Source organism: Canis lupus, chromosome 19, assembly GCF_003254725.2.
Source record: "Canis lupus dingo isolate Sandy chromosome 19, ASM325472v2, whole genome shotgun sequence".
NCBI classification, from domain to species: domain Eukaryota; kingdom Metazoa; phylum Chordata; class Mammalia; order Carnivora; family Canidae; genus Canis; species Canis lupus.
Window position 1 is genome coordinate 12,031,143 of NC_064261.1, and position 22,058 is coordinate 12,053,200.

The 22,058-nt window shown below is 36.2% G+C and overlaps 1 protein-coding gene across 1 annotated transcript in view; it reads right to left on the reverse strand.

Moving 5' to 3' along the window:
* The window catches only part of C19H4orf33 (chromosome 19 C4orf33 homolog), a 306,533-nt gene that overhangs the window by 57,721 nt on the left and 226,754 nt on the right, over positions 1 to 22,058 (reverse strand). The window lies entirely within an intron of this gene.

Sequence of the window (22,058 nt, forward strand, 5' to 3'; positions counted from 1 at the left end):
AAAGAAGAAATCATAAAGAAAATTAGAAAATACTTTATACTGAATGACTTAACATGAAAACACACATTTCAAAATTTGTAAGATGTATCTAAGGCGGTGCCTAAAGGTAATCTTACAGTACCAAACATCTGTACCTAAAAAGAAGAAAGGCCTCAAATCAATCATCAAAGTTTCTACCTGACGAAGCTAAAAAAAAAAAAAAAAAAAAGACAGAAAGAGAAGATCAGATTAAACCCCAAATTAATGAGAAGAAGGTAATAATAAAGATTGGTAATCAGAATGGTAATCAGTAATAAAAAAAGACAAGCAGCAGAAAAAAATCAATGAAACTAAAAACCTGGGTTTTTCTAAAATGAATAAAAATTTAGTTAGACTGAAAGATAGCAAAAAAATTCAAATTAGGAATGTCTAGACTGAGAAAGGCAATATCACTACTGACTACAACATCAAAATTATTTTGAGAATATTAACAATGTTGCATGACAATTTTTTTTTAATTTTTTTTTTATTTATTTATTTATGATAGCCACACAGAGAGAGAGAGAGGCAGAGACACAGGCAGAAGGAGAGGCAGAGACACAGGCAGAGGGAGAAGCAGGCTCCATGCACCGGGAGCCCGACGTGGGATTCGATCCCGGGTCTCCAGGATCGCGCCCTGGGCCAAAGGCAGGCGCTAAACCGCTGCGCCACCCAGGGACAATTTGAATAAAACTGCTATTATTTGCGGTTCAGTCTGCTAAGTAACCATCTCTTGATTTTGGCTCAAGTCATGATCTCAGGATCATGAGATGGAGCCCTGTACTGGGCTCCACACTGGGCATGGAGTCGGCTTAAGATTTTCTCTTTCCCTTTCCTCTACCCTACCTCCCTCAAAACAATAAAAATAAAAATAAAATAAATGACATACTATTAAAAAAAGTTTTAAATAGGCCTATATCAGTAAAGAAATTGAATGAGTAACTTTTAGAAATCCTTTTTTTCTATTTTAATTCCAGCAGAGTCAATATACTGTGTTATATTAGTTTCAATGTACAATATAATGATTCTATATTGTTATACTTTCTATATTGTTATAGTGTCATAAGCACTACTCAGTGCTATAAGTATACTCTTAATCCCCTTTATCTATTTCATCCACAGCCTTTCCCCTCTGGTAACCATCAGTTTGTTCTTTTATAGTTAAGAGTCATTTTTTGGTTTGTCTCTTTTTTTCTTTGTTTTTTTTGTTTCTTAAATTCCACATATGAGTGAAATATATGGTGTTTGTCTTTCTCTGATTGACTTATTTCACTTAGTGTTATACTCCCTAGATCCATCCACATTGTTGCAAATGGCAAGATTTTATTATTTTTTATGGCTAAATAATATTCCATTGTATATTTATACCAACATTTTCTTTATACATTCATCTATCAACAGAAATTTGGGCTATTTCCATAATTTGGCTATTTTAAATAATGCTGTAATAAACAGGGGATCCCTGGGTGGCGCAGCGGTTTGGCGCCTGCCTTTGGCCCAGAGCGCGATCCTGAAGACCCGGGATCGAATCCCACGTCGGGCTTCCGGTGCATGGAGCCTGCTTCTCCCTCTACCTGTGTCTCTGCCTCTCTTTCTCTCTCTCTCTCTGTGACTATCATAAATAAATAAAAATTTTAAAAAATGCTGTAATAAACAAAGGGATGCACATATCTTTTTGAATTAATGTTTTTGCATTCTTTGGGTAAATATCCAGTAGTGGAATTACTAGAGCATATGGTAGTTCTATTTTTTGTGTTTTTTTGAGGAACCTCCATGCTGTTTTCCTTAGTGGCTACACCACTTTTCATTCCCACCTAAAAAAAAAAAAAAACCCTCCTTTAAAGAAAGCAAATGATTTTACTGATGAATTCCACCAAATATTTAAGGAAGAAATAATACCAGTTCAACACAAAATCATTCAGCAAATAGACAAAGGGAAAGTCTCATTCATTTTCTTAGGTCATTATTATTTTGATGAAGACATCATAACAAAGAAAACCTGCAACCCCATATCCTTCACAAAAATTAATGCAAATACCTTTAACAAAATATTTGCAGATTGAATCCAACAAAATATAATATCCACTCACAATAAAAATTCTTAACCAACTAAGAATGGAAGGGAATTTTCTCAACCTAATAAAGAGCACTTATGATAAAACCCACAGCCCACAACAATCCGACACAGTGAGTATGGGTAGGACACAGAGGTAGTATGCCTATTTGTTGGTCCCCAGGTGATTCTGGGGGTCCACTAAGAAGGAAAGCCCTCAGCACGTAATTAAGGTTGTTAAGTGACAATGGAGGTTATCACTTTGGAGATCAGGCCAAAGCCATTTGTAAGTAGCAAAATAACCCTTTCAGAGTAAGAAACTCAGGGCCAGCCAGTGAGCATGGGGCTAGAGTAGGATCAGTCAGGGTGAAGAGAACAACTAAAAATGAGAAGCGAATACTGGGATGGCCCCAAAGAAACAATGTTCAGGTGGCAAAGCCAAAATCAAGGGGAGAAATGCCTGGTAGAAGGTAGGGAAGTCAAAATTAGACAAAGAGATAAAAATCATATAGTATTTTTAAAATACCATTTGTATAGGGCATTTCACCTTCATTGTGTTGTAGTCTTCATGCTAGTCCCAATTATCTCATTTTTTAAAGATATTTATTCATTCATTCATTCATTCATTCATTCATTCATTCATTCATGAGAGACACAGAGACAGAGAGAGAGAGAAGCAGGCTCCTTGCAGGAAGCCAAGTCCCAGAACTCTGGGATCACACCCTGAGCCAAAGCCTCAACCGCTGAACCACCCAGGTGTCCCCTAATTATATCATTTTTAAAAAACGATCCTAATAATCTCCTTTCCACATAAGGAACCAGGCCTCAAAAGGGTTAAATTGCTGGCCACCTCGTTTAGTTAGTTGGTCAGTAGGGGAGCCCAGGAATAACCCCAGCTCCTCTGACTGGAAGCCAGGAAACCTGCTAGTTCACAGCCTGCTGGCAGAGGCCTATGGTGTGACCTCTGTACACAAGCAGACACAGGACTAGGGAAGTCCCACTCTAAAAATCAGGGAGCACACTTCTCTGCAGGTTTTACTCATCAGTGAGAAAACACTGGAGTCTGTATGCGAACCTATGTAGAATCTACTAGGTGTTGTAAAATCCATCAGAATTTTAGGTGAAAATGAAAATCTGTGGTACTTTGTCGGAATTGGCTTCAGAGACGACTCAGTTACAACATTGTTTTGTCCCTGTTGATACACCTTTCTGCACTTCACTAAGGTGCTTGATCTGCCTATCGTGTAAGACTGTATGATCATTCTACCGCCCAACAGGATGTTTCCTCCTCTGGATCCTGCAGAAACAACCTGCAGTGTTCTCTGCTAAGTTTAAGCCACTTGAGATGCCTGGCTTAGTAAGGAAGAACAAATTGGATAAGTATGATTTAGAACTAGAGTCTTAATTATAGTATTGTGTACCTGAGGTAATTATTCACATGATGTAGTAGTGCTTGAGACTATTATTTGTGATCAACTCAATTAATGCAATTTGGCCGGCCCACAAGTGAAGTCAATTACCTGACAATCACAAGAGTCTCCTGATAGCTTCAAACTGTTCCAAAAACAGCTACATGCAGTATGGATGGGTTTTATACATATATATATAAATGTAAATATAATATAATAATTTAATATATATGATTCATACATATGAATATATGTTATGAATCTTTTATATAAATGTATACATTAAATGCATATAAATCCTTTTGGCATTTACCTACCCCTTCAGAGAAAACACACTCTCAATCCAAGTCCCAAAGATATCAAAATCAGTATTCTAACCCTTTTTCCTGTCATAACATTTTTCTGAAATGTTTCTATCAAGCTTCATGGAGACCTGAAATGCACATAAGTAACCATGCTAAACCAATTACTCTATGCCAGCCACTGAGTGGTATTGGGAAATGAAGAGAAGGCCAACATTCACATTGTACGGGTTGTAGGCATTCAATAAACCAGGAACACAGTATAATAAGATGTATAGTAATTTTTTAGTTAAATAACAAGATGAGGAAGATGATTAAAATAGAGTCACTTTTCTCAATCACTTAAAACCAGCATCTAGCTATGCCTACATAAGGAAACAACACTGACCAAAATGTTCGTTTCCTTCTGAATTATGGCAAATTGATCAGCTTAGTTCTAATGCCAGATAGTGCTGTCAGAATCAAACTACTGAAATTACTCCTCAATATGGTGGTTGCAACAGAACATCATTAATGAAACATTTGAAATTCAGCTACTGGGAACATTTTTTATAAAGTATCTTATTTCTCTCATTCAATTCTAAGATACATAGCATTACATCAAAGGGGCATAAAGATCCCTGCCTACAAATGACTTAGCATAAATTTCCTAAATCAGGCAGAGAACAACAGTAACACTATATTTATTCAGCATCTACTCTGTATCAACCACTCTGCTAAGCACTTTACATGCACTATTCATTCAATTCATTCAATCCTCAAAACAACCTATGGAGGAAATACTGTTATTATGTTATTATCTCCATTTTCTTATGTTGAAGTTAAGGCTAGCCAACTAATCCAAGCTCCCTTAACTAATAGTGGCAGAACTTTGTAACCAGGCCTGTCTGTATCCATCTATGAATACTGCTTTGTGATCCCCAATGCTGTACTTGCTATCCCCAGCTGGTCACCACAAAGACCTCCTGGTCCAATGCCTGTATATGTTACAGGGAAGGACACTAGGGAGGCCCCGAGAAACCCCACGGTATTATTAGATGGAACTGAAACTCAGGACAACTGATTCTGCTTTTGCCCCTTAAATGACAAAGGATAATTTTAAGTTTCTTCCTGTAAGTCTCCAACAAAAGTTTAGATAGTCCAACAAATACTTTAGTTTCTTAATTAAATCAACTGCTTCTCATTCCTATTATCACTGAAGTAGAACATTTAATAATTATTTATTCACCACAGGTTCAGTGTGAAATTGTTCAATTTCTACCTTCTTTGTTATACCTTATAAGGCTTCACATTTCATTTTTCTTAAGCTTCAGAATATATACCACAATCAGAGACCCTGCTTGTAAGCAAAACACCTTAAGAAAGCAAATCAGAATTCTTAAAACAAGGTTAGGCTCACCTGCTTAGCAGTGGCTTAATCACAGTCAAGGGAGAAAATCACCAAGCATTTAATAGTACTATTTTGAGGACTGATGAAGGAGTCAAAATAAAAATTATTCTATTATTTAAGGTCAAACCAAATCAACTGGCAAATATTGATTACTCAGCCTGTTGTCTACATTTTTCATCCACTAATCATTCTTTAAAAAAAAAAATGTGTTTTAAATCTCAAGGTATAGGGCACCTGGGTGGCTCAGTTAAGCATCCACTTTCAGCTCAGGTCATGATCCCAGGGTCCTGGGATGAAGCCCCACATAAGGCTTCCTACTCAGGGGGTGTCTGCTTCTCCCTCTCCCTCTGCCTTTCCACCTGCTTGTCCCCTTTCTCTCTGTCAAATAAATAAATAAAATCTTTTTAAAATGTTAAGGTATATTTTTTTAGTTAAATGAAACACAAAAATAATGGTTTTAAAGAAATTAGGTGTCACTATCTCAAACATATCTGAGGCTACATATTTGGAGGACTTCTCACATAATAAAATTAAAATTTTTCTTTTTTTTTATTTTTTTTAAAAATTTTATTTATTTATTCATAGAGATGCAGAGAAAGAGAGAGAGAGGCAGAGACACAGGCAGAGGGAGAAGCAGGCTCCATGCAGAGAGCCTGACGTGGGACTCGATCCCCGGACTCCAGGATCATGCCCTGGGCTGCAGGCGGCGCTAAACCGCTGAGCCACCGGGGCTGCCCAAGTAATATTTTTCAATGCAATAATGGTTTATGATAAAATAAGGAGAAATTAAAATAATGAACAAAAAAAGACATTGGCAATAATGGTTTATGATAAAATAAGGAGAAATTAAAATAAACAATGAACAAAAAAAGACATTGGCCTAAAGGAAATGATGAGCTATAAACAATCCAAAAGTCACGTTTCCCAAATATAAATTTCTATATGTTACTGACATCAAGAAACTGAGCTTTGGGGCCCCTTGCTTGGGAGGGAAGCTAAATCTGAGACCCTTGCATTGAGTCAAGAACCTGCAAGGGGATTAAATAAGTCTCAGAAGACTGAATCTTGGGGTCACCATCATGAGAAGAAAGGTGAACCTGACACCCACAATAAAGGAAGTTCAGAATGGATTAAAGCAGTCTCTGGCAGGGGCCAGGACTAGGGTGAGTCAAGAGGAGCACTTAGGGTACAAATTTAAGAACGCACACTTGTATGACTTTGAGAGTAAGTGTCTCCTTAAATTTTGTACCCTAGATAGCTTCCCTTGCCCCACCCTAGTCCCAGCACTGATCTCAGGTTTATATCACAGCCCTGCCTCTGCCAGAAACAAATACAAACATCTGTGGATGAAAGAGTTCCCAACTAAGGCCCTCAGGATTCTCACAGATGAAGTTCAGCCAAATATGGGTTCACAAATACCACTAATACCACAAGGAAACAAATACTATGAATAAGAATCAGGAGAGCAACACAAAATTTCCTTTGACAAACAAGGACTTCAGATATTGGAATATCTGATAATTAATACATTATTCAAAAATATAAAATAATATTTATTTAAAGACACAAAACATGGAATGAAAAATGAGTTAGGTCATCAAAACAGTGTGGTACTGGCATAAATACAACCATACAGATCAATGGAACAAAAAAGAGAGTCCAGAAACAATCCTCACATTTATAGTCAATTGATTTTCAACAAACATACCAAATAATCAAAAGGATAGTGTATTCAATAAATGGTACTAGGATAATTTGATGTATATAAAAAAATTAACTTTTACCTCACACGACACACAAATATTAACTCAAAATGGATTATACACTTATATTTAAGAGCTACAGTTTAAACACTTCTAGAATGGTCTAGAAGAATTTTTTCCTTGGATTAGATGAAGATTTCCTAGATATGATATGAAAACCATTATCTAGAGAAGAAAAAGTTGATAAATTAGGCTTCATCAAAATTAAAAGCTTTTCGCTCTTCAAAAGAAATTATTAAGAAAAAGAGAATATGTGCAAATAATATATATGATAAAGTAAATTTATATCTAGAATATAAGAAGAACTCATACTATTCAGTAATAAAAAGTGAACGACCCCATTATTTTATATGAGAGGGTAGATTTAAATGGACATTTCACCAAAAAATGTAGGAATGATGAATAAGAACGTGAAAAGAATATCAACATAAGTAGTCATTAGGGAAATGCAAATTTAAACCATAATGGGATACCACTGCATTTCTACTAGAACAGCTAAAGTAAATACTGTCACAGTACTAAATGTTGGCAAGGTTGTGGAAGAACTGAAATCCTTATATATTGCCAATGGCAAGGTAAAATAATACAACCTTTTTGGAAAAATATTTGCAGTTTCTTAAAATCCTAAACATAAACTTAACCATTTAACCCAGAAGTTCCACACCTACCTACCAAAGAGAAATGAAAAATATATGTGCATTAAGGCTTGTACATGAATATTCATAGAGCTATTATTAATAATAACCAAAAACTGTGAAAGCTCCAAATATTCATCAACTGATGACTATATTTTTTTAAAAATGTGGTATATTTAAACAATAGACTCTTATTCAGCAATAAAAGGGAGCAAACTATTGATACATGCAGCAAGGTAGATGAACCTCAAAAACAAGCCAGATACAAAAGACTATACATTGTATGATTCCACTTTCAAGAAATTTTTAGGAAAGGCAAAATTATACAAAGTAGACAATGGTTGCGTGGAGGTAAGTATGCAAGTGGGGAACTACTCCAGATGGACATGAAGGAACTTGTTGAGTTAATGGCAGTGTTATAAAACTGGATCATGATGAATGTTGCACAAGAATATAATTTCTTAAAAATCATTAAACTGCATGTTCACAATGGGTGAATCTTACAGTATGCAAATCTTACCTTAATAAAGCTGTTTTTAAAAAGAATAATCAATAATGATCAGTTTTTAAAAAGAACATAATATAAATTTTTGAATAAATAATATAATAGTCAAATTTTAAAGTTCTGCAGATGAAATGTGGACTACAGATTAAAGTATTATATCAAATCTCCTGAACTGAAAAATTAAACTACAGTCGTGGAGAACACCCCTGTTCCTAGAAAAGTCACACTAATACATTAAGAATTAAACAGGTGTGATGTATGTACCCTTTCTTCAAATGGTTCAGAAAAAATAGTGTATATCTGTATATGTGTGTATGTTGTGTGGGATAAATAACAAAGCAATGTTTTCTGTGCTATTATTGCTAGTTTTTTGAAAATGTAAGTGTATTTCAACATAGAAAGTTTAAGACTAATCTTTTAGAAAGCCCACTAAAATACAGAAACTTCAGTGACATGATCGATAAAAATTTTTTAAACCACAAATAAACAATATTAGAAATGAAAAGGAAGATTTATCTTAGCCAGAAATGAAATGGATAACAAGAACACAGTAAACAATTTATGTCAATAAATTTGAAAACGCCAATAAAATGACTTTATTCTAGAATAAAGAAAGCTTTACTAGTTCTATAATTGCAAAGAAAGAGGATCAGGAGTTAAATTTTCTCATGCAAAGAAATTGGCAGGTCCAAACAGTTTAACCAATGAATTTTATTAAATTTTCAAGGAATAAATTATTCTTATGAACTCTTTCAGAGAATAGAAAAAGAGGTAATACTTGTAATATTAGCATAACCTTATTACCAAAACCAGAAGAAGAGAAAGAGAAAAATTTTAGTCCAACCTCACAAATGAATATAGAAGAAAAATTAAACAGAGTATTGGAAAACTGAATGCATAGTACTTAAAAAATAGTACATTGAGACCAAATTAGTTTTTCTCCAAGAATGAGTAGGAAGTTTAACACTAGAAAAGCTATAAAGGTAAGATACCACACTTACTTATTAAAAGAGAAAACCATACTGTCATTTTAATAGACACAGAAAATGATTTGATAAATTCCAAACTTGTTCATAATTTTTTTAAAATACACTCTTAGAAACAGAATAAAAAGGAATTTAGTTCAATTAAGAACCATTTGAGCAAAAATCAATCTAAATAAAGAAACATTAGAAATATTCTTTTTTAAAGTAAGTATGAGGATTAATCCTGTCACAATATGCACATGGATCAAATCATCACATTATACACGTTAAATATATACAATTTTGTCATCTACACTTCAATTAACCTGGAGAAATATGAAATAGATTAGAAAAATAAGTAAATAAATAAAGTCCAGGGCAAGTTATCCATGACTATCATTTTATTCAACATTATTCTAATATGTATGCCTATATACTATATACTACACTATATAGTTTGAAACAAATTGTCAAGTGTAAGAAACAGAAGTCTAAGAAAGATAATGTAAAGGATGCCTGGGTGGCTCAGTCTGCCTTTGATTCAAGTCGTGATTTCAGAGTCCTGGGATGAGCACCCCGAGAGGCTTCCAGCTCAGCGGGGAGCCTACTTCTCCCTCTCCCCACTGCTCATGCTCTCTCTTGCTATCTCTCTCTCTCTCAAATAAATAAATAAAATCTTTTTAAAAAAGAAATATAATGTAGGAAAAAAGCACAAGATGTATAAAACCAAACACTATATAATACAATTTTTGTATAAAGTTCAAAGACTTGAAAAATAACAATATATTTTCGAGAGATACGTTGTCATAAAGCAAGAAAATGATAAACAGCAGCTCAGAATGTTTGCCTTTGTGTGGAAGGCAGGAGGATGGGCTTGGGGAAAGCCCTCCCTCAGGAAGCTTCAGCAATATCTAACTCAAGGTTGGGGGAGGGGGTTGCCTTGGTTTTGTTAATTTGCTCACATAGTTTATATGTATATTGTGTGTATTCTTTTGCATATATCAAATATGAAAATGTTTAGTCTCAAAAAAAATCATCGTAGACTTAAGGAAAATCATGCCAAAAATCCAGAGGTTTATTTACTTATTTACTGTATTCCTTATTTCAAGTTCTTTTTTTTTAAATTGATATATAGCTGATACACAATGTTACATTAGTTTCAGATATACAACATAGTGCTTTGACCAAGTCCATATGTTATACTATGCTCACCACAAGTGTAGCTATCATCTGTCACCATACAACATTGTTATACTACCATTGACTATACTCCCTTTGCTGTACCTTTCATCCCTATGATTTATTCACTGATAACTGGAAGACTGTACCCACTACTCCCCTTCACCCATTTTGTCAATCCTCCCATGCTCTCCCCTCTAGCAACCACCAGTTTGTTCACTGTTCAAGCTCCTTTTTTATAAAATTTTCATAGAAGTTTGTTTTCCTAGGACAACCATAAGATTTCTAGGGGACAGGTGTTTATTTAACCCATTACTTATAGAACAACAAGAAGGACTTGTAAATTCCAAGTATCAGCAAGATATAACTCTAAAATACACTTAAAGCAAATTTTGTTGGCTGAAATCAATTGTGACATTCTTGAGAGCTTTGAGGAGCATCAGTAAAACTAAACTAAACCTTTATATATGCAAATGAGGTAATTTTTATGAAAACATTGTAGAAGCATGAGCACATGCCCAGTTGTAAGGGCCTGGGCCAAAACAAAGTTAGGTTCAAATCTTGACCTTAACTTAATGAACTTTCTGAACCAGACTCTCCATCTATAAAATGAAGACAATAATACCTCCTCAGTGTAGTGTGCCAATCCATGGTGATAAAATAACTATAACGTTATAGATAAAGACACAAGAACCATAAATGTTGCTTCTTACATAATTTTCAATGTAAATTGCCATCATCCTTAACAAATGTTCATTATAGATGCTATATCTCATTTTTTTATTGGAACCAGTGAAATTTTAATAGCCTTCTTCAATAGTTAAATTCAAGTAGTCATATTGCTTCTCCTATAGCCTACTGGGGAGGTCCTTGAGACAAAGGGCCATTTTGACATGCATGATGCTTTAAAATCATAAAAACATTTTGTACAAACACAAGTTTTGCCTAATGATGAAGGATTTTCATAAAATTCAGTAGTCCTCTTTCCTGGACTCCACCCCTGTCATCTCCTTCAGCAGAAACCACAAGAAAGCCTCTGAGACCCATCTGATCACAGTAAGTATGCACCTCACCCATCATCATGGCTCCATTAGTAAAAACAAAAAATACTCAGAACTTGACAGTTCCTCCACTCTCCCCGCTCTCCAACATAGCTTCACAAAATGCCTTGCCTCATTTAAGATGGTCAGTATTGATCTTTTCATGCCCTTCACCCACTTTATGTATCTCTGCATTCTAATCCCTGTCACAGTCCTTTTTCTGACCCCATCTATCCATGTCCTGAGCCTTGCATTGTCCTCTGGAATTTACAGTCAGCCATTGTCAAATCCCCTATATCCTTCTATTTCTAAATTCCCCTTGAATTTTCAGTCTGAAGGATTTTCTTTGACGATACTACTTTCCCTGCAGCCCTCTCAAGTAGCGACTGTTTTTCTTTTTCATAGTACTGGAGATGGAGTAAATGTCTTTCATGTTCCTCATTCTACTTTCAGATCATTCATCCTCCTCCACTTTAGAAATGCTCAGCTCTGTATTCCATGAACAGAATATATCTGAATCTCAACTAGTTACAGTCACTCTCCTTCCTTGAACATTTTTGCTCCTGGCTTGCTGTCATATTTTACATTATGCCTGTAATTCTTGTGATTTTAATATTGTAAATGAGCCTTCCAAAGCCTTAGCCTCCCACTTCTTGGATATGATCCTACACTTGATCTCAGATGCTCACTTCCAAGAGATACCCAATAAGAGGGTCTTCACCAGAATGTGACTATGCTGGCCTATCACATTGCTGTGAACAGACTGTTAAGGGCAAATCTGGTAAGGGCTCAGAAGAAGAGAGCTGTGAGAAAAGCCTCAGTCTCCCCAGAGAATAATAAAGTGGTTATGAACAGAATGTTTGTAGAAATATGGACAATAAAGGCCATTCTGGTGAGGTCTCAGACAGAAAGGAGGAATATGTTTTGGTAACTGGAAGAAAAGTGATCCTTGTTATAAAGTGACAAAGAATTTAGCTGAATTATGTCTATGCCCTGGTGTTTTGTGGGAAGTAGAACTTGTATGCAATGAAATTGGATATTTGGCTGAAGCTATTTCTAGGCAAAGTGTTGATGGTATAGCTTGGGCTTCTCTTGAATGCTTCTAGTAAAATACAGTAAGAGAGAAATAATTTTAGGACAAAATTATTAACTCAAAGGGAAGCAGAACTTAAAAATTCAGAAAATTTGGGGTACCTTGGTGGCTCAGTCCATTAAGCACCTGCCTCTTGGTTTCAATTCAAGTCATGATCTCAGGGTTATGGGATCAAGCCCTGCATAGGCTTCTTGCTCAGTGTGGTGTCTACTTGAGATTCTCTCTCTCCCTTCCCTTCTGCTCACATACTGTCTCTATCTCTCTAAAATAAATAAATAAAATATTTTTTAAAAAATCAGAAAATTCTCAGTCTATTCCTACTGCAAAAAATGAGAAAATATGTTCAGAAGATAACACTAAGGCTGTGAGCAAACCAACCTTTGATAAGATTAATATGGGTATGAACCACAGACCTAATCAGCCATCTCAGCAGAAAAACAGCCAACTGAAGGGGAAAAAAGGAGACAGAAGAAGGAAAGGAGGAAGATTTCAGATTTTACAAGATGGGGCTATAGAAATATTCAGCTGTGAACATGCAATATTCTTCAAAATAAGAAAAAAAGGACCCCAAAGGGAATTCAGAGACCATCAGGGATGCCTCTTCAGTTTCAAAAGAAGGTCATTGCCTGGGTTTCAACAGGCCAGACAAATCCCACCCATAGCCGGGCATAGGGGCCCTACCTTCATCAAGCACCTAGATTTCGAAGAATGAAGCTACCCAGACCTGTAGGCACATGACCTGAGCAGAAGTCCAAAGCAAGAGTGAGGCCTTGCAGAAAACCCCTTCTAGGGAAATGCCTAAAAGAGTGATGGAACAGTAGAACAAAAAATGAAAATCAGCATTTGAAAACTGTATAGGGCTGCCCCCCACCCCTGGTGTGTGACTATATCCCAGGAAAGCTATACACATAACTCCAATCTGTGAGAACTGCCATATGCACTTTGCTTAACAAAGCCTTGGAAGTAGGGATGCCCCAGAGTGTCCAGAAGGTGAGACTCCCACACTAGTAAGGCTGGTGGGCAGAGCATCCAAAGATTATTATCAAGTTTTAAGATTTCATGTTGTTTGCCCTGTTGAGTTTTGAACTTCCTTGGGACTGCCACCTATTTCTTTCCCATTTCTCTTTTTTAGAATAAGAGTGTTTGCTCTATGCCTGTCCTACCATTGTATTTTGGAAGCACTCAACTTGTTCGTAAGTTCACAGCTGGGGAGGAATTCTGCCTCAGAATAAATCATACCTTGAGTCTCATTTATATCTAATTTACATTATAGTCAAATGAGACTTTGGACTTCAGACTTTTGAGTTGATGCTGGAATTGTTGAGACTTTTAAAGCTACTAGGATGGAATGAATGTATTTTGCATGTAAGAAGGATATGAATTTTGAGGAGCCCCAGATGGAATGCTAGGGTTTGAATGTTTGTGTTCTCCCAAAATTCTGTGTCGAAATCCTAATGGTATTAGGACTTAGAGCCTTTGTGAAGTGATCAGGTCATGAAGGCAGAGCCCTCATAAATGGGCCCTAGAGAGTTATCCTACCTCTTCCATCATGAGAAGACACAGCAAGAGGGCTTTGGCTACAAACCAACAAAGAGAGCTCTCACTAGAACCCAGGCATGCTGGCAACTTGATTTTGAACTTCTCAGCCTCTGCAACTGTGAGAAGTAAATTTTTGTCATTTATAAGTAACCCTACTTATGGTGTTTTTGTTGATGCAGACTGAATGGACTAAGACAATCATTCAGTGGTCAAAAACAAACGTTCATTTTCAGCTATAGTCAATTCTAAGTTTTGCACATTCATTTACTAAGTAAAAAAAAAAATCCATTGATTACCTCTTATGTACTGGACATTATTTTAGATACTAAGGATTTAATAGTGTGATGTTTTTTAATTAATATATTTCTCTCAGATAACTCTAAGATTGCTCCATTTTCCAGTATTGGTCTATTCAGCTGCTAATCTAATTTTTATCCTTTTAATCATTTAGTTCCCTGTGTACTAACTGTTTGGCATTGTTGAAATAGAAAAAAAGTCTACTGGATCAAAATAGGGAAATCAAAACAATGTCAAACTGTCCTGGGTCACACAGCCCTAGTCTTTACTGGGTTGGTCTAGTTACACACCCAGACACCAATCATTTCCCAATGCTATGTCCTTAGCATAATGTCATTCTTTATCTAACAATAATACCAAAGACCTAAATTCAATCCTAATATTGTGAATTAAAGATGCCAGAGAGATCCTTGAGTAAAGATGGTTAGCAAATACTTGCAAATGTGGGACTAATTCTTAGGAGAGTGCCTAGACTGCCTAGGACTAGAGACAAAAATTCAGGAGTCATACAACTAGAAATGAGAATTGAGCTATAAATCTGGATAGGACTTCCAAAAGACAGACTACAAAGAAAGGAAATTAGAGAAAGACCAAGAACCAGTTTTGTGATCAGAAAAGGAAAGAATAAGAAAGGACTTTTAAAAAGCAGAGATTTTTGAACAGTTAGAAAGAAGATAATTTTTAAAATAGAGGGAAGCATTACTTTCAGTGCTTTAATTAAAAATAAGTTATTTTTAGGGCAGCCCAGGTGGCTCAGTGGTTTAGCGCCGCCTTTAGCCCAGGGCCTGATCTTGGAGACCAGGGATTGAGCCTGCTTCTTCCTCTGCCTGTGTCTCTGCCTCTCTCTCTCTTTCTCTCTCTGTCTCTCATGAATAAATAAATAAAATCTTTTTTTAAAAAATAACTTATTTTTATGATACAAATGTGGATGGAGCATAGTAAGTGAAAAAGAATTTATAAAATAAATGATGGCACATATACAGAACACTATGCAGCAACTTGCAGCAATTAAAATTATGCCAAATAAATCACACAAAAAAATTTCTTTGTTGCTAAAAGCTGAAACATGGACAGATTCTCTTTTATTTCTGCTGATCCATCCTCACTATAGATATCTGAGAAAGCTAAATTCAGAGGGGTTCCTACCTCAGTGTCCAACTTTGCCCATTGCTCTGGTACCACAAAGAGAATGAACTGGTTTACAAGTCTTTTTTCAAGACATGACAAAATGTGAGGGAGAGAAGGAAGAATAGTAGAAGGAAAAAATGGAAATCAGCAAAATCAGCATTTGGCAACTCTGTGGTAAATACATTGTCCTCCCTTCATCCTGGACCCACTCCCTAGTACTTTCCCCCATGAAATTAGAGAACAAAGAAGCTAATCCTAAAAGATGGCAGAAAAGTACAAGATGAAAAGGTGTGGATTATTGTGAACTCAGAGCAAGCTAGTTGGTTGGAAGTTGGTTGGAAGCAAAGCCAATCCACCAGCTTCCACCACAAAAGATTGCCTAGAATAAAGGGGAGCACCAAACAGCATAAGTCTTCAGCAGAACAAATCTAAGATGGGAAGGGGAAATAACAGTCATGATGCTTCTGAAGCCTCACAGGAACCCAGACAGGCACCTTTAGATGCTATCATGTACTGTGAGACCCCAGCAGGTCCATCAATACCAAAAGACTCATCAACAGCTATACAGAGACAACAAAAGGACAAGAACCAACCTGCAGCAAGCATCCCCAAATGTCAGGAACCAACCAGGCAAAGACACTAGTGACAAGAAGCAGCAGAGAGGGAAGTTGTAAATGGAATGTATATCCTACCCACCACTCATTCTGTGCTTCACTTTCACGGATTCCCCATCCTTCCCTGACATCTCAGATGAACACAAGCACCTGAATTAGAGTGAGAAAGAACAAGGGAAGGAAAAAGTCTTGAGAAGAGAAAGAAATTTGGAGAACAAACTTTAAGCAATACCTGAGCTTGTAGTACTTGCATTTGACTGCCAAAAAGCTGAAGTCTTAAATTGAAAAAGACAAGAATAACTTGAAGACTCACTACATTTTTTTCTGCTGAGCCCAAAAAAAAAGGCTTAGAATCAAGGAGAGCCCATGCAGTCATGAAACACTTTCATTTTTGCACAGATCTGATTTATGGCTGCTCAAGTTATACCTATTAGAAATATTTGATAACATGGAAAATGGCACATAACATATTGTGAAACAAAAAAAATTAGTTTAAAAACAGTATTTATGGGATGATCCCATTTTTTAACAGTATATACATGGTTAAAAAAAAAAGACTAGGCTACATAGTTAGAGCCATTGTTAACAGTGGCTCTGTCTCTGAGTAGAAACACTATGGGTCAGTTTCCTTTTTTATATTTTTCAGTTTATTTTCTAGTGTTTTTAATAGGTAGCAGGGTTTGTTTATTTTAACAGAGGGGGAATATTTGTCTTAAAAAAGGAAGAGGGGCGCCTGGGTGACTCGGTTAAGTGTCTGCCTTCGTCTCTGGTCATGATCCCGAGGTCCTGGGATAGAGCCCTGCATTGGGCTCCCTGCTCTGCGGGGAGCCTGCTTCTCACTCTCCTGCTCCCCCTGCTTGTGCGCTTGCTCTCTCTCTCTCCCTCTCTCTGTCAAATAAATAGATAAAATCTTTAAAAAAAATGAAGAATGGCCAACAGTGTTGAAAACTTCAAAAAGATTGATTTCGATAAGGATAAAAACTATAAAAAATAAAAGGCAATTGGATTTAGCTGTTGGAATACTCATTATTGACCCACAGAAGAATGATTTTATTAAAGTCATTTGTGAAATTCTATAATTGGCTTTAAAAATAGTCTTGGTATTATATAGTCACATCTTGTAAATACACAGAATAGATGATATTTGACTCATTCATTTCTGCACTATACCCTCCACTGAGGAAGGAACAGAATCCTAGATGTCTGTCCTGATGGAAAGAAGCTCCGAATCTGACTGGAAACAATTTCTTCACACCACTTGTGGGACAACACAAAAACAAATGAAGGAGCAATTACTTCCAGCTTCATGATGCTGTCCTGCCTCCAAGCAGTCCTTCTAGGTCAGATGTAGAATTAGAGGTTAATTTAGAACTTCTTCCTCACAATTCAGTTTTCTTTCATTTTTTATTTCTGTGAGATTTCACTGTATATGACAGGTTAATGATGTTGTATTTACTTCTGAATATTTTTAGATACATTCAGATTGTAGAATAAAGTTTTATAGAGATGGGCACAACACAGCAGGTGGTTGATATCAAATTAGTTACAGCTGCCACATTTAAATAACAGGAGAATAAATTGAAAATATAATAAGATAATTATATATAGAGAGATGAATACAGTATATCAAATGATGATAAAGGAATATAGACCTTACAATGACCTATTGTGTCACTGGATGTTACTACTATCCCACTGTTTCAGTTTCTATTTCTAACCTTAAAAGGATGATTTCTGAGTCCTTGAGAAGAAAAGACATCAATATGCAGAATCCCTAATGCATAATATGATGCCAGAGAAACAGTGGGTACTCAATAAATGTTAGTTGATACTGACAATAGAACCAAATTTAGATAATGAAGTTTTATAAATCTGAATACATGTATATTTCTTAATAAATACTAAGGATGCAGCTAATCCAAGAGGAAAAGACAGGCAAGTCCTCATGAGTTTCACATTAAATATTTAGATAGTCTTCTGACTCAGGGACACCTGCTAAGCTATGATAAGAATAATGTACTCTGGGCTGTTCAAAATTGTTTGACCCTATGAAACATTAAAGCCATTTTATTCTCAAAGGGTTCTCTTATAAAAGAGTAAAAGTAACCTCATTCTTCTTGTAGAGTAACCAAAAAGGAAATCTTACATCGGCCTTCTAAACTTAACGGTCCAGTTAGTCTGAAAGGGCAAAATGCAATAGCCTACAGGTCATCCACTAGCTTTCTAGAGTGTAAGAGGAAGTTCTATCTCTATCATACATAATAAGAGGTCACTTGAACAGCAATGAATTAAAAAGTCCCTAAAGGTCCTTCTGTCCAGAACCCCTTTCCCTAGCCTACTATAGAACCAACTCTTGGAACCAGAGTTTGAAGGAACCTCAAAAGCATCCTGCTCAACAAATTCATCTTACAAATCAGGAGAAATAAAATGACATACCATAGGTCACTTTAACAAAAATGTAGGAAGCAACAGCACAGGAACTAAAAGTCAGACCTCCTAACTGCCAGGAAACTGCTTTTCTCATTATTTTAGCTGTCTCCCCTTCTTTTTGGCATGACAGTTCCACCTTTAAGATTACTATCACTATTGGATAAGAATACAAACTCAACAACACAACGACATCTACCTCAAAATCATTTAGGAAGCACATTAACATAAACATATTTATAGCATTAGCTATCACTACTGTGCATTCAGGAGGAAAAGACTCCTGCCTTATTAGCTCTTCACATGTATCTTTCCCATATCAACAAAACCACTCCTCTTCCTCTCTTCTGACAGAAATCCTGCCCAATCTTTAGCATTCAACTCAAATAACAACCTCTCCTAACCACTTCATATCAGAATACATTTTCTCACATCTGGATTCCTATAATAGCATTCACATACAACTTTCATTTTCCCACTTGAAAATATAGAACTTTATTTTGTTAAAAGACTGTTTCATGTTTCTATAGGTTGTCTCCAATTAATTCATTCTTTGATGGCTGGCCCACACACCTTATGTCATTTCGTATCCCCCAAAAAGTCTCGTGTATATTTTTAAAACAAATGGATATGTTTAGTAGTCTACCTCTTTACAAACATAATTTAAAGCAATAATAGGCAGCCTGGGTGGCTCAGCGGTTTAGCGCCACCTTTAGCCCAGGGCGTGATCCTGGAGACCCAAGGTCAAGTCCCGCGACGGGTTCCCTGCGTGGAACCTGCTTCTCCCTCTGCCTGTGTCTCTGCCTCTCTCTCTCTCTCTCTCTCTCTCTCTCTGCCTCTCATGAATAAATAAATAAAATCTTTTTTAAAAAGCAATAATAAATACCAATTGATTTTGAGAAAACATGAATTCAGGAGAATGAATTTCTGAGAAGGAAAGAGACAAGTGCTACATGACAAGGTGGACCACCAGGCCCGGGGCCTTCACCTACTGCACAGCTGAGCTAGGCCTGCTGTCACATCCACAAACAGACAAGTTTCCACTGAAATCCCTTCATGTTTTATTTCACATTAAGTGACACCATAAAATCTTCAATCGTGACATTTCAGAAACCAGTTGTTCTAAGATATTAAAAGCACACTCATCACAACTCATTTGGACTGTTTGGGATACACAAGGTGATGGAGGTTGCAAGGGCATGCTCTCTTTATTTGCATCTTAGAAAAAACAAGTCACCCTGGTCTGCAATTTGGTACTTAAAACTCTAATCATGCCTGGGCTTATTTGCATCACATCATTTCAGATACATATATAATGTATCTGAGGCATAGAAAATAGGATATACCCAAGAAATTCCAAAATTCCCATTTTTAATTGTTAATTTGCTATGGAACCATGATGTACTATGTCATTAATAAATCTGCATTCCTACTTAAAAAGAAAGTCTTATTCCCATGAAGGCAAATTACATAGGCATTTTTCAAGACACTTATTTTCTTAACAAATAATTACAATTAGTTGCAATCATCACTAAAATAATAGTTTGGCTCATAGCCTTTTTATCTACTGTGATTTTTTTTAACATGCCCATTAAGCTTTTTCTTGAGCTTTCAGAACTCTACCTGGTCAAGTAGGTCATAATTCTGAATGCTGTGCTATTAACTGACTTTTAATTAAAATCTGTTATAAAATCACTGTTATTTTTCTTGGCCTTCAAAGATAAATAGATATATTCATCAAAATGCACAAAATGTCCAACTTAAAAAATAGCGTGTCTTGTGATATAATATAAATTGAAAACACAGGATATTATCTTATCCATATGATATCCATACCTCTTCTAACGGTTTGCAAAATTCAGCATTCATGAGTATAACCATGTTTCCCTAGATCATATCAACCTGAAGATACACGTTAAGTCCCAATCACAATTACAAAATGCCATGGCCTGAATTTCTGCCCCACTCAGAGTCTACAGAATAAATATTCCTCATCATAATGGTAAACCACATTAATCTAGGCCAACTCATTCTCTGCTTAAAAGCAAGCCACAGCATGGAGGGTTACCCAAATAAATATGTGGATAAGAACTGAAAAGCAATTAAAGCAATTTAGATCTCTATTGCAGCCTCTTAGAAATATTCACAAGATAACAGAAGAATTTATAATCTTCTTTCTCCATCTCTCCTTCAACTTTCCCAAATATAGCAGCTGTCCCTTTGTCTCTCTCACGGCCCTTTCCAATTTAGCCCTCCTCTCTTTCCTCCCCCGCCCTACCAAAAGAGGCCTTTCATTACATGGATCAATTTAGCCTCACTGACCCCAGTTCTATATAATTGTCCTTGCAGGTAACAGGCATTAATCACAGACATGCAGCTTCCTGGACCCCAAATGCTAATCCTAATCCAAGCTGATGATGCTTCTGCTACTAATTCAATGCATGGACCACCCTGCTTCTTTCTTCCATGCTCCAACCTTTACCTTACATCACCAATGTAATGCAGCTATCAAGGAGAATGGTTACAGGAAGAAGGAAAAACAGTTTATCTGTAGGAACTAGAGAGAAAGCAGAAAATATGTAGGCAGATCTGGTGATGGGAAGTGGAAGCAGTTCTGAGCGCTTCTGTCATCAGCTAAGAATTAGGATGAGATAAATATTAGAAATTTTAAAGAATAAAGTGTAAAATTGTCACCTCAGAGAGAATGAAAGTGAACGTACTAGAGAAATCCAGTAGGACTACCCTGCAGGACTGAGTGTCCACTTGAGATTTGTCATCATAAATCAAAGAGACGAGTCAACATTGTTGGATATTTCTTTTAGCCACATTCAGCTATTTGATTCCAGTCATGAAATAAAGTAATTTTACTTAAATAGAGTTTTTTCGGGTAAGAAAAAAGCAGGGGAGTTGAGGTGTACGCAAGGGGAGTGACCAAAGGCTCTAAACTAGACAAGGAGAGAAGTGAGAACATAGGTAGGTGAGAGTGAGATGAAATGAATCATAAAAAAGTGGTGTAGAAGTGGGGAAGGGTCAATGGATTAGAGGTCCTAATAGGGTCAAGAACAAATGAAATGGGAATACAAGGAAAGTAAGCTAAAACATAGGAAGTTATGGTTTCCAATAGGATGCTTGAAATTAATATTTTGCTGGTGGGTCTGATATCACTGATAGGATATGACTCTGACATGGATGATAAGAAGGACAAGACTACTGGAAATGAGGAGATCAAGGCACTGACTGACCAGAGCATGGGTGGATTGTCTAAGTGGTTGTTACCAAAATGATGGAAGGATTTGTAATAGAAATGAGTATTTTAGCCAAGTGCTAAGTTTTCAATAAATGATAAATTTTTCAGATTATATGAAAATCATTGGTTTACATGGTAAGCTCTATCAAACAGTAACTGTTAATTTTTTTCTCTTTAGTGTCTTAGAAGAATGTCTAGCACATAAAAGCTCTTTAATAAGTACTTAATAAGGCCTCCTGAATTTTCCCATTGGCTCAAGATTAATTTAGCAAGACTGAGATGAAAATGGGGAAAGTAAGCCACATATGAGAGACAGGTAAAGATACAGAGATGACTTATAAAGGCTTAAAAATTAGTATTACTTTTAACAAAAACTAAATATTTAATCACCTTTTAGAGGCAAGAATTTTGTAGTCACTGTGGTCTTCCTCTGCTTTCCACTGAGAAGATGGTC